We start from the raw sequence: 15,166 nt of genomic DNA, 5'->3' as shown, positions 1-15,166 counted from the left end.
CTAGCTTATACTTAGTTCAAACATTTATTTAGTTTTATACATATGGGTTGAAAGCCTTTCAAAGTCCTTCATGTTTAACACGGTAAATTCCTCTACTCGTTTAAGCATTTCATTAAGTCTATCCATTAGATCTTAATTCCCAACATGTACTAAGTATCGCGTTTTGCTTGGTCCATTGTCAGAATCCTTTCAAATCTAAGCATCTGGCATTTGACAGTCATTTCACAATAGAGTTTGTAAACTTCTTGTAGGACCATACAAGATTGACTCTTGCTCCCACTAAACTTCTTGTTTATAAGAATTTCTATGATTCTCCATAAGCCAAACCTTTTAATAATTTTATGAGAATACATGTTCCAATTCCTACATGCAATGCTTTACTTAATCCCACAATGGATTTTTTGAGCTTGCTAAAATCCCATTTTAGGGAGGCAGTCTCGTTATTTATTTTGCCATCTTTTATATGCGCAATTTTGCTAGAATAATCACGAAAAGACTTAAGCGTCCGATTAGCAAATAGGTTTTTATTAAAACCAACGCCGTGAATTAATTGTATCCTTTTCAACCAATCTAGCTATGTATGCATTATGCATTTCACATTTGTTAGTTTACTCCTTGAAAACTTATTTGCGATTGATGGGTCTTTCACCCTTCATGCAAATGAATCAAGTTCCAAACATGATTTACAAACATGGAGTCTATTTCGCATTTTATGGCCTCTAACCATTATTCAGAATTTGGATTTGTCGTAGCTGATTTACAAGACACTATTCCCTTACCGTCCAATGGTAAATAGTATGCTTGTAAGTTTTAGGTTTATTTCTAACTTAATAGAAATTTATAGGATTCAATCTAAGCCTTTGGTGAATTTTATACCTATACGGGGTAATTGCATCAAACACTGAGTTTCAAGGTGCTTTTAAAGCCCTTTGATTATATTGATCTTACTCCACCATTTCTAAGGTTTTGTGAGTATTGAATTCTCATTTAAGGCACTTGTAAAGTCCTTTGAGTATTCTTGATTAATCATTCTCATGAAGCCCTTCTAAAGTCTTCGGAGATTCTCAGTTTAGGTTTGTTGCTAATCTCGATGGTCATCGAGTTCATTTTCCTCCCACTTGTCGTTTTGGAAAAGTGTTACTTTCCAGAAAGACACCACTAAGAGCAACAAATATTATGTTCTCAATTAGGTTGTGGAAGTAATGCCCGTAGTCTCACTTGAATACTTACAAAGAGACATGTATATTGTCTTTGGGTAAAAGTTCGTTGTGAAACAAATAGTTAGCTCCTTCTTGAGCTACCTTAGCCCTTATTGAGCCACTTAGCTCCCACTGAGCCAAAGAACTCCCACTGAGCTAAGAGCCCTTGACATATACTTGAAAAGACGCGAGAAACTATTTCTATCCATAACTGAATATGGTGTCCTTTCATAGCTTCGACAATTTTTCTGTTTAGTGTAACACTAGTCATTTGTGCAAATCTCTAAGAACTTTATAGGAAGGGAAATGATCCATCATCATTCGAGTCATTTCCAAATGGCATCGAGGTCTCCGTCAAGACATACTATATTCTTTATGGAGCTCATTATGAGATTTCAATTTCATAAGTTTGATATGATCACTCTTGGTTCAAGCAAACATCGCTTAATCTAATCTAGATGTTTTAATATCTTGCCAAGTCGTTTCTATACTTCACTGAACATTTGAGCTACTCAAGGTCCAACATTTGAGCTACTCAAGGTCCAGTTTGTTCACATTTGATGAATGTAGCGACATTTTTTTCAAATTCTTGTGAGACGTTAAAGTAATGGAATCCTCTTTAGCTTTTGGAGTCAATTGTCTATGCCAAGCACAATAGCTCCTTTCTTTGTCGATTCCAACAAGTAAAACTTGCTTGTCTTAGAATGATTCTGAATCGATCAACTATCAAGAGTCTATCTAATAGAGCCTTGAGTATGTTCTTGTTGATGTGACATTGCTAAAGATGTTTGGAACACAAATCATGTCCATGACTTGAACCTTGTGAGTTTTCATGTTAGGGAAATGTTTGTTTATAATATAGCATTCTTGACTCAAGGCATAGACAACCATGCCATTCAAATAAAACCTGCAACTATTGCTCTTTTACTTTGAGTGTGAGTCTTTCCGTGTGTAAACAGATCGTTTGCTGATTATGGAACACAATAACCATTATTCATTCCAGCCTTGGCTCAAAAGGACTTTAAACAAAACAAATGACCTTACAACTGATGTAGCACTACTTGCTCCATTCTAAGCTTGTAAGTCAATAATTTAGCTAGTCTTCAATGGTTTGAGGTCACTTTCAAAGTGGAACACTCAAGCAGTATCCAATACTTATGAAGATAACAAATTGCTAAGTTGACCATAATAACATGAACTCATGGGTAGAAAAGGAATCTTATTCCTTTCCTTTGTTCCTTGTTTCCTATATTTCTTATCATACACCATCTCATAACTTTAAGAACCATTTCTCTAAGTGTCTTGACTTTTACACTTTGTTAGGCATATTTAAGCATTTAATGTGCCGTGAAACAAAGTTCCATCTTTTCCTTCAATTCGTACTTGAATTGCTACATCAATGAGTCCTACTCATTTGTGTATGAAGCGAAAAGATATGTTGGTTGTTAACTATTGGCAATTTGAGTTTTTCAACTCAATATTTCATGTTCATCAAAACAACCCCGTATTTTGAATACATGATATCCAACCGTCCTTTCGAACTTAAGTCATAAAAGTCAATTATGAGAGGTATTTTAGAAATGCCTTTCCATTCTTTGAGAACCATTATCAAAAGATTTCCTTTACCAATCATTGAAAACAATATAATTTGATTTAGAATTCTACAAATATAAGTGTAAAGTATAACCATTTATCAAGTTCATAACATAATAAGTTTGAAATTCAAAGCATACATGCAAACTTTCAATCTTATTACACGTCTTATCCACGCATTAAAAATGTGTCCCTTTTAGGCGAGAATAAAACGATTCCAAGATCCCAAAAATCAGAAAGTGATTAAGCATGCTTTGGCTTGTCTTAACACTTAATATTTTAAGGTAAGCAATCCAATTGCTAATAGCTCTAAGCTACTCTTGGTTCGATAAAACGTCGCATCTAATGCTTCCTTGACATTTTATCTCCATTGCCACGACATCTAAGGACTCTTTACTGATATCGTTGAGCTTAACCAAGACGACTTGTATACCTAGTATACCTTACGTTCCTAGGGAAGCGATGATGCCTCGCTTTGGCGTTGCCCATCACCACGCGCATAGTCCGGTAAGTGTCGTTCTTGGAATGGCAAATTTGGCTCAATACTATAGGGACCTAGGGTTTCTATGTTGGTTGATTTAAGTGAACTTAATTAATCTTCGCAACATTTGAAATCCTAAACATGCACCTATCATACAATTCAATCATATATAAGCACAATATATATATCATAAGTATAAGATGCATTTGGCAACTAGCATGACCCCTTGAGTCTTCAAATCTTCAAGGGTCTCCGATGCAACTTCTTGGCTTGTCTTCTTAGAAACGCCGTCTTCGAGACATCTCCGCCAACTATGCAACTACTAGCTACTATGACTATGAATAATCTAAATATTAAGGTACAAAAATACGCAACGGTACGCAGACCGTATTTAGATTTACAAAAATACATAACGGATTGCAGTCCGTATTTACTATCCTAGTCGGGCCCCACTAGTTGCCATTTTCACAAAACCTGTGAAACAATATACATTACATTCATCTATTCACTATATGTGAATGGATCATGCATTTTACAACGATAAACAAGTAACAATGCATAACACGCGCAAACTAGTAACTAACTTAGGTGGTTAATCCAATTAGCGCGCCTAATTAAAACTAGTCAAAGTTGTTAAACATTTTATGTGATTGAGACGCAATTAGTTCAAGTAATTAACGAAGCTCCCACTAAATTCCGCATCCAACTTAATTAATCCAATTAATTAAGTCGGTTAACCCAAATTTTGTCAAAATATTTTGCAAGTGCCGGAGGAACCGAGGCCTAGCCTCGTTAAAATAATTAAATAAAATAATTAAAATGACCCCAATTACGCAAACAATAGCCCACAACATGCCCCAAGTGCCTAGCATCAAAGCCACAAGGCTAGGCTTGCTAGGCACTAAGGCTGTGGCTTGCTTGCCTAGGGTGCTGGGCTGCCCACCATGGTTGCCTTGCTGCCCCTAGGTGCCGTGGCTATGCGTGCTGGCATGCCTGCCTAGCAGAGCACGCCACGCTTGTTGGCACCAGCATCATCGCACCAAGCTGCGCATGCTTGCGTGTATGCTGGCGCTGGCAGCGTGTGCTAGGCTTGCTGTGGCTCGCATGCCATGCTGCCCAGCAGCACTTGCGGGCACCTTTACACAGCACACGCATCATCCTTGCACAGCCATAGCACCAAGTGTGTATCACACTCTTACACATACCATACACTAGCGCATCTACGAGGCAAGGCAACCCATCACGCACCTTGGCAGCCACATGTGGGATGCTTGAGCAGCCCGGCTAGCCTAAGGGCGTGTCTTGGGCGATTTTGCCTCGATTTGCGTGCACTTGCCTCGGGATTTAATTCCCGATTTATGTGTGATAAAAATTAATTCTAAATCTATTTTAGAACCAATTTAGAGCAAAAATGAAAATAAAACAAGTCCAACTTAATTAAATTCAATTTTAATAGTGCACAAGCCTAAATTATTCAAGAACCATTATTTAAATCAATTTAGGTCCATCTTGATGCTACAAAATTGAAGGGCTATACTCATAATTAATTTAACCATACATAAATTAATAATGAGATTTGACAAAATTAAAGAGGTTGGAAAAATATACCCATTCATCTAATGAAAAATTTCCAACATTAACTTGTGTATAATTGAAAAATTACATCTTCCAATGTGAAGATTAATTAAATTTCAATCACAAGTTTTGAACTTTTAGGACTTTAATCAACCCAAAAATTATTAAATCCAAAATTAGTTCAACATGGAATTTAGCAATCAAAGTTCCAACCAAATAAACAATTAAAGATCGGATCTTTAACATATTAGGGACTTTAAAATTACAAGTTCACCATAAACATTCACACTTGAAGCAATTTATTTGCAAAAATGTAAAAATTTCAAGTTTATGTGATAAATGAACTCACCAAATTAAGCACCAATTATGACTTCATAAACATGCTTAATAAGGTTTATAATTGTAGTAGATTAGTGATACAATCACACATTTAATCTACCTTTAACATGCCATAATTAATTAAGGTTTAAAGATTTAAAATTTTTCGTCAAAAACAAAAAACCCCTCGAAAAACATGTTTCTGGGTGGATTTTGGATTGTGAGCAGTTTTCAAAGAGAGTCAAAAACGATTTAGAACATTGATTCCACCCAAAAATCACTATTTTTGATTCGAAATCTGGGTTCGTTGGCCAAAAATAGTAAAATACGAGATTAAAACTAATTAAAACGAGCTTCTAATCTAATTAGAAAGCAAAACCAGAATTTAAATCCATTTTAAATCACCTTAATTAATTATTAGTTACAATAATTAAATTGAGCGCGGCTCCGATACCGCTGTTGGGTTTCGTAGGGTCTAACGCTACGCGGAAAAGAAACCCGCTCAAGACCCGCCCACTAATTAAAGTAACTAAGCATGCAATCACATAATTAAACAACAAAAGAAAGAGAAAGGGAAATAACATTCTAACCCTCGACGCGTGCTTCGCTCCTATAGAGCTCGGACTTCAAAGCCTTAGCTCCGCAAGCGCGAGAGCCTCCGAAAGAGTCCACCCTGAAGACCTGACCCGAACGGCCTCTACCCTGAAGGTTAGTGGGGCTAGACCAAGAAAAGACTAGAGTATTACGAACTTAAAGGTTTTCTCACCTATAGGGAGATGCCTTATTGAATTCAACTCAAGTGATTTTCCCAAACCCAAAACATGGGTATTTATTGGGAATGGAGACTTGATCTCCCTTCTCCCATCAATGTGGGATATTTGCATTTTTCCTCTATTTTATTTTAATCAAAAACAAAATAAAAATGCAAGGCAATCAACAAGCTCCAAGTGTCACATGGAGAGAGAGAGTAGTTGAGGACCACCAAAGGGGGGGGGGACCAAATCACCTTGCTCCCCAAGCCACACACGAACCCCTTGGTCCCCTCCTCTTGACCGGCTGACCATGCCACATGGCTGGTTGGCAGCCTACCTAGGCTGCCAGCTGGCGCTTAGCACCAAGGCTGGGCTGCCCAGCCAGCACGCCCACGCATGCGTGCAACTAGCAAGCCATGCATGCGGACTGATGCTCCTAGGCGCTGCTATGTGCGTGTACTGGTGCTGCTGCTATGCGATGCCTAGCACGCATAGCCCATAGCACAAGCATGCATAACGTGCTGTTATGTTTGTGCTATGCGCTTCCTGCTTGCGATAGCGAGGCCCAGCAAGCACTTGCGTGCTGCTGGCCTTGCGATGTTTGTGGGCTGTGCTGAGCCATGCCCAGCATGCTGCGATGGCTGGTGCTGTTATGCTAGCAAGCACGCCCAGCATGCTTGCACGACCACATCATACACACGCATGGCACGCATCTTGCGATGCTTGTGCCATGCTATGTGCGTGTGCTACGCGATGTTAGGCACGCATGACACACATGGGTTGGTGACCTCGCCTAGCTTAGCACTCGCATGACTAGGCCAATGCGAGGCTACGGCTTGGCTCAAACTTGTCGCTTGTTGAATCTACGTCTCGTCGAATTCTAAATTCAACTCGACTTACGACGCTCGGTCTCAACGCTCTAAGCTCGATATCCGACGTCTTTGTTCGTAATACTTTAACGACTCATTTAATCCTTCGGATTAATTCGTCGTCTCGGATCGGTTACTCGATTGGGTGTGACCCGAAGGGTTCAGTCAAGATTAAGCTGTAATATTAATTACACATTAATATTACTGATCGGAAGCGGCCTCCACCTAGGCATTCCGATCACTTGACCTCACTGAATAATTAGCTTTCCTAATTAATTCTGAACCCTCTATCGAAATAATACACTTGTTCGAAGGACACCATTCCTTTCAAAAGGGATTATATGACTGTATTTAACATTTAATTCAAAAAGTTTATCCTAAACTTTTTATCAACCATCTGGGCATTGCCCGAGCACAAAACTAGTATATATATAGGGGCAGGATCATGTGAGAACCAAGACTTATATGATAACCTGGTTAAAATGAGAACCAATCTCATGCCATCCATTTAATTAGATCTGACGGTACACATTTTGCATAGAAAGTGTAATTAATCAGCCTCATTTTGCACGCATTCCAGAAATTGAAGAGAGAGAAAATCTTATGACCCACCACTTTCTATTCTTTTCAGAAATTCTCCCATCTTCCAATTTCTCTTTCCTCCATTACTGAATATAGAGTGAAATATATATATCAAAAAGCAACCATGTCTAACCTACCTCAAGAATATTGATTTTAGAAGGACGAAAACGAAGAAGAATTATCAATAATCATCCTGAGTAATGGTCTTTCTTCTTCAATTGCGTCAAATGTTTATGGTCTTTTGGTTGGGAAAAGCTCATTCACAATGTCTAATGGTGGCAAACATCCTTTTATCATTTTGTTAATTTCGTTTTTTTTTTTGGGGGTAAAGGTAGTATAAGAAAAAAAATGCACATTCATGTAATAAATCTGCGTATTTTGTTTACAAAATTTGCATATTTGATTTTTAATTACTTATTTTATTGTATTAAAGGAATAATTTTGAGATGTTTCAAAAGATGTTATTATTGTTTCAAAAAGACTTGTCGCTGTTTCAATTAAAAAATGTAATGTTACATTGAATTGTGTTGTCAACGTTATGTTAAAATGTAGTTGAAGTGTACGTTAATGATGTTTTATAAAACATATTAAGTGTTTCAATTTATAATATTAATGTTTCATATATATTATTGCTTGTTTCATATAGTTGGGCTCTATATGAACTAGGTTTACTGTGATTTCTTATACCTTATTGATGTTTCAAAAAACATACCTTATGTTTCATTTTATACTACTTATGTTCCATAAAATATATGTATTGTTTCATATACTAATGATATTGTTTTATACATAAAAATCATTGATGTTTTATATAATATTTCATTCAAATATTATTTATATTGTTCCAGAAATATGAACTATTGTCCCATAAATATTATACATTGTTCATACATAAGAATTAGTGTTCCAATTACATGATATGCCATAGTTTTCGAATTTTAATTATGTTGTTCCATAAATTTGAAATAATGTACCACACATATGGTCTATTGTTCCATAGCCATGAACTAGTGTTCCAATTGGATGATATGCTCATTATTGTCAAATAGTATTTACATTGTTCCAGAAATATGAACTATTGTCCCATAAATATTATATATTGTTCCATACATAAGAATTAGTGTTCCAATTACATGATATGTCCATAGTTCTCGAATTTTAATTATGTTGTTCCAAAAATTTAAACTATTGTACCACACATATGGTCTATTATTCCATAGACATGAACTAGTGTTTCAATTGGATGATATGCCCATTATTGTCAAATAATAACTGTATTGTTCAAGAAATATGAACTATTGTCCCATAAATATTATATATTGTTTCATTTATAAGAACTAGTGTTCCAATTACATGATATGCTCATAGTTCCAATTACATGATATGTCTCACCATATTAATTCTTATGTATGAACAATGTATAATATTTATGGGACAATAGTTCATATTTCTGGAACAATATAAATAATATTCGAATGAAATATTATATGAAACATCAATGATTTTTATGTATAAAACAATATCATTAGTATATGAAACAATACATATATTTTATGGAACATAAGTAGTGTAAAATGAAACATAAGGTATGTTTTTTGAAACATCAATAAGGTATAAGAAATCACAGTAAACCTAGTTCATATAGAGCCCAACTATATGAAACAAGCAATAATATATATGAAACATTAATATTATAAATTGAAACACTTAATATATTTTATGAAACATCATTAACGTACACTTCAACTACATTTTAACATAACGTTGACAACACAATTCAATGTAACATTACATTTTTTAATTGAAACAGCGACAAGTCTTTTTGAAACAATAATAACATCTTTTGAAACATCTCAAAATTATTCCTTTAATACAATAAAATAAGTAATTAAAAATCAAATATGCAAATTTTGTAAACAAAATACGCAGATTTATTACATGAATGAGCATTTTTTTTCTTAAAAAACAAAAATTAATTGTCCTAATCAATTGAAATAAAAATCTTATACTACCTTTACCCAAAAAAAAAAAAACGGATGATTGAACCAACCAAGCTTGAAATATGCCGGATGAGAGTGATAATGGCGTCAATGAGAAAGAGGAGATAGTTCATATATATATATATATATATCAGAAAGAGGAGAAAATTATGAATGGAATAAATTAGCTAGTTAAATCTCTTGGTTTTCCAATGCAAATTAACGTGTTTCAATGCAAGAAATTAAAAAAACCATGCAATAATGACAGACTTTGACAGATTTTGTGTCCCAATACAAAAAAAAAGGAGGCCCACTTGCACAAGTCATAATACCAAGATTTAATCTCAACCATCCATAACATAAAAATGGATGGTGTAAGATGGGTTCTCACCTTTAAATGGTTCTCACCTAAGGTCATGGTTCTCACATGATCCCATTTCTATATACTTCTACCGTTCTTTTTTAATCGCATCACTCACTACTTTACGAAGTTTACTTATTATTGCATCATTTTCTTTTTAGGATAAAAAATACTTATGTTCACACTGCAAATACCCAACATACCCTTACTTTTTCACACTTTTAATTTTATCTTACATTACATGGACAATTTTGTATTTTTACGTTTCTCTTTCTTACTTTTTTCCACTACCAAATTTTGCCTCCAAAAGCCCTATGATGTAATAAAAAAAACGGAGAAAGTATATATATATAAATAAATATATATATATATATATATATATATAGGACCAGGTTATAACGAGAACCAATCCTATAATATGAAATAGGAACTAATCTGGACGTCAGATCTAACACCAAAAGCGCGCGATCTAACGGCCCAAATTAAATCAGCGATTTTCACTTTCATTAGTTTCTCTCTCCTCTCCTCCGCGATTTTCTCTCTCCTCCATTGCAACGAGTCCTCTGAAGTCTCCATTGAAGCGGCTTTCGAGCTTTCTCTACTCCAATGAAGCAGCTTATGAGGTAAGATGTTTGTTTTTTTCTTTATTTTTTTTAAAAAATTAAATCACGAATTTCACTTTCATTTGTTTTATCGTTAATTGTTTTTGTCAATTTAGGGTTCTTTTTATCTGGATTTATATGATAATGTTTGAAGTTTATTGTGATTAAAATAGGTATAATTTGATAATGATTTCAATTCAACGTTATAATTCCTTCTCTTTGGATTTTTTTTTTTTTCAATTTAAGGCTTGATTCTTTTTTTTTTTTTTTTTTTTTTATTTGCAGAAATTTAAGGCTCGATTCTGATAATTTTTGCTCGAAATTTGGCGATTTGTGCTTAATTTCATCTGAATTTAAGCAAAATCAAGTGAATGCACACTAACTGTTTGATAAAATGCCCCAGTGCAAATCTTTTCTTATCTTGTGGATGATTTATTGTGAATACAGAAAAATTTTGTAAACTAATTTTAAACTCAAAGCCTCGATAAATACTTGAAATTATTGATTTCTGTGTTTGATTGTCCAAATTTTGATACTCCATTGAAGCAGTTTCTGATGTTTGATTTTACTATTTCTGGTTTTTCTTTAATTTTAAATCAATTGCAATTCAATTAGATTAAAATGTGTTAAAGTAAACAAAAATTGTGCAAAAGTAAACTAAAATTGTGCAAAAGTAAACTATATATATTTGGATCCTACTTTGGCTACACAGTATAGTTTATCTGATGTAATTTGAATTGATTGAAGTTAGAGATTTTTTAATGCATTTATCACAGCATTTACAACTGGAAGTAGCTCTGGAGGTGATAGGGAAATACTGGTGCAGCACCTGCTTGTCAAAGAAAATGATCTTAACCTTTTAGTGGAGCTTCAAAAAAGGGTTGTAGGAGGTATACTTTTGCTGAAATTGTATCAAGTGATTGTGTATGCAGACATGATTGATGGGTTTATGCTAGTTTATGTTGTTGAATGTCAGGGGAGGATTTAAGTGATCTTGCTGTGGAATACTCTATATGCCAATCAATAGAAGGTATGTTGGTTTATCTATGTGGATTATTGATGTAATTCTGCCTTGATACAAAAAGGTAAGCAGATGGAATGAATTGCTGAGAATATAGCTAGAGGTCTTAAACATATTGATATTCTTACAAAAAAGGTATTATTCTTTATGAACTTACTACTTGTGGAAGTGAACTACCATTCCAATTTAATGATCCTCAAATTTTACTGTTTAGAAAAGCCAACCTTCAGGGCGGGAGTCTTCCTGTTTAGAAAAACCATGTTTGCTAGTTTGCGTACTCCACCCATTTCCTTGTGCTTTTCATGAGATTCAGTTTTTTTCCCCTTTTTCTTTGAAGGGTATGGGTTGGTTGGGGCCTTGGGGGAAGGGGGTGGGGCTGATGGGAATTACGGGGAAGCTGTTGTGGACCCTTGTGTGTACAGCTATAATGAGATGTTCATTTATCAAGCCTAACTATTACTGCATTTGAACTCTCTTGGAATAAATATTCAGAAATTGCCTATATCTTTTAAATTTCCAGTTCACGCCTGGATGCTTTTGTTTAACTCTCAAAGTCATACTTTTTAGATGGTTGTATGCATTACAGTTCGATCAATATGGTTGTATGCATTACAGTTCGATCAATATCTCTTATTCTCTGAGTTGCTTGTTATTATTAAAATGCCCAATAAACCTCGTCATAGACTGCTTTTGCTTATATACATTTCTAAATTTATGATGTTGGTAAAACACAAAAACGAAGGTATTTACTTGGTCACTGTAAAATGTGAGGCAGTTATGTGTTGAAATTTAAAACTTGAACCTGCGTGGTGAAACTGCTTTTCAGAAAGAGGGGTAATGGGGATCTTGAGTTGAGCATGTAAGCTCCAAAATTAGATCTAGTCACAAAGTACCGGGAGGCTTCTACGATGAATCGTTTGTATATTAGGATGGTTTTAATTTACAAATAGGATCCCTAGTCTAGGCCATTTAGGATTTTAGGACAGGGCAGCTTTAGAATGCCAATATTTTAAATTATTGTCACTCAAGGGAAAAGAGGAAGATAGCCTGTTAACACGGAGCAGTTTTTGGCATCTTAATGGGATCCAAACACATCAGATTAGCTCATGCAGTTTTTGGCGTGAAAAAAGTAAATAAAAAAGACTCTAAAGTGAATAAAAAAGACTTTAAAGTAAACCTTTTAGCTCAGGTAGAGCACTATGCGTATGCATAGAGATGTAGGTTCGATTCCTACATAGGATATCTTAAAAATTAATTACAAAACACTCTAAAGTTATTCAATATATCGCAAAAGTAAATCAAAATATCTCAAAAGTAGAAAAACTAAAAAATATAAATTAATACAGTATATGTCAAAAGTAAATCATAATTACTCTAAAGTAAACAAATAATGATAAAAAAAGTAAATAAAAATATCATTAAAGTAAATCAAATCAGCTCTAAAGTATATGAATAATAAATTATCTTGAAATGATAAATGACTAAAGAAACTTTAATTAGCTCAAATGGTAGCTCACTTTGCGGATGCATAGAGGTGTAGGTTCTATTCCTGCATAGGTTATCTTAAAAAGTAACTATAAAACACTTTAAAGTAATTCAAAACATCTCAATATCAAAATAGCTAAAAAGTAAATCAAAAGTAAATAATATTTACTTAAAAGTAAATTATTGACAATCTCTAATTGCTATGAATGCTTAAATATCTAGTATAAGTGATAAAACCTTCTGTCATATCTTTAATCCTTGGATAAGTGAGCTTGAGTTTGTAAGTAATAAAAGTAGATACAAAATAAGTTGAAGTAAATAAAATATCTCTTAAATTAGATACAAATAAAGTTATGTTCTTTTATTTCGTATCCGGGTAGGGGTTGGAGTTGGAGATGGGGCATGTCAGTGTTTGGTGATAAAGTGTTGAACTTAAAATACCTCAGCTCAAAAGTAAATAAAAAAGGCTAAAAAGTAAATTAAAACATCATTAAAGAAAATAAATAATAGTAGGCTTCGGACAGTGATCATGGATGAGTTGGATAAGGTTGTAGCTGGAAAAGTATGCTCATACTACACTTCTCCTGCAATTGTTGAACTTCTCCCATTAAGATACGACCTCCAACTAGCAAGAAGATTGGGGTATTTAAAAGTAAATAAAAAAGAATCTAAAGTGAATAAAAAATACTTTAAAGTAAACTGAATGAAATACACACAAATAATTGAAAGAAATAATTTCATCTCATAAATAAATCTACGTGGGATTCGAACCCACATCTTTTGTGCACTTGCACAATGCTCTACCTATTGAGCTAGTAGGCTAGTGTATATTGTCGAAGTAAAGAAAATTACTCAAAAAGTAAATAAAAAAAAAAAAAACGATCTTAAAAGTAAATAAAACGATCTCAAAAGTAAATCTAATTTCAGACTTTGGCATGGCAAGAATATTCCAAACTGATGCATATGAAGCAAATACAAACACAAACTGCAAGCTGTGAATGATATAGAGCATGCTGCTTCTTCCTACTGTTGTTGCTGCCTCTATATGCTGCTGTTGTTGCCTCAAAATGCTCATATCCAATTTTTTTCTACAAAATGTCAAAACAAGCTGAAGCAACATGTATAAAGACTCCATATTACCGCCATCGTCTCTATGATTGATATTCAAGAAATGACTGCCCTCATTGGACATATTGAGCACATGAAAAAGTTTTAAATGGCAGGAATTCGACATATTTCCGTCAAACCAACTGCATGTTCTTTTGTAGCCTTACACCTCCTACTAACAGAACTCCACTAACTCATCATCATATTATAGTCTTTCTTCTTTCAAGCATTTCATCAAACATGTAATACTCAATCTAAAGCTCTAATTGAATCCCCAAATAAAATGTCTCTTCAACATCCGTATTATCTACTTTAATAGAAATTACAAAAGAGCTGAAACAATTCGGCAGCTACCTTATTTAAATGATGTTAAAAATAAAATCTTCAGATTAACATACAAACACTTGCCTGAATAAACAGTAGAAATTTCCGCAATTGAATTAGAATATTCATACAAAAAACTGAAATTTTTTTAACTTTAGCAATCAAGATAGCAAGCATAAAGATGTAAAGACCCTAATATATCAAGTAAATAATTCACAAAACTATAATTCCAACAAATTAGATCATAAGTACGCAAATTAAAGAATTGTAAAAACTCTAATACGAAGTAAATCAATCGAAATTACAAATACCAAAACAAAAATTTGTGAAAACCTTAGTTTTCGCAATCGAAATCACATAATATATTTTAAAAATTCGAATTAAACCAAACTCAACAACAATAATCGAAATCAAATTAACTTACCTGTTCATAAATAACAAAAAACAAAGATCCAAGAACAACTTCAACGAACATCTACAAAACTTAAGAGATTGCACGTCATACCTGATTTTTCGAACAAATAAAACCCTAAAATCAACCCAATTAGAAAAAGATCAATTCAACAAGGAACTAATTTGAAGATAGCATACAATTAAGTAATTTTTCGATGAATTTCCGAGATTGGAGGCAAAGTTGTGGAGGCGGAATCGTAGATGGGAATCGCAGTTCAACCAAAATCGTTCAGGAGAAGAGAGTACCAAAAACGAATTCGCAAGAGAAGAGAGAGAATATGAAGGAGGAAAGAGAAAATGTAATTAAGAGAGACAAAGTAAAATGAAAACCGGGTAGATTGAGGGTAGTCATTTAAAGCGCAATATTACAAAAATGCCATTAATGAGGCGGGTGGAATGTGAGCCATTAGATTAAGCGCGATCAACGGTCCATATAAGTTCCTAGTTCCTATTATAGACCTAGGT

General features: G+C 34.1%; 1 long non-coding RNA gene across 1 annotated transcript; it reads left to right on the top strand.

The window, feature by feature from the left end:
* The first annotated feature begins 10,160 nt into the window (after positions 1-10,160).
* On the top strand, positions 10,161-15,166 carry LOC110728580. Its single transcript, XR_002512733.1, has 3 exons — positions 10,161-10,332; positions 11,088-11,201; positions 11,288-15,166. It is a non-coding gene; the product is annotated as an uncharacterized LOC110728580 (long non-coding RNA).

Source organism: Chenopodium quinoa, unplaced genomic scaffold (genome assembly GCF_001683475.1).
Source record: "Chenopodium quinoa cultivar QQ74 unplaced genomic scaffold, ASM168347v1, whole genome shotgun sequence".
Taxonomy (NCBI): Eukaryota; Viridiplantae; Streptophyta; class Magnoliopsida; order Caryophyllales; family Amaranthaceae; genus Chenopodium; species Chenopodium quinoa.
The sequence above is the reverse complement of the archived record's forward strand: the minus strand, read 5'-3'. Positions and strand labels throughout refer to the sequence as shown.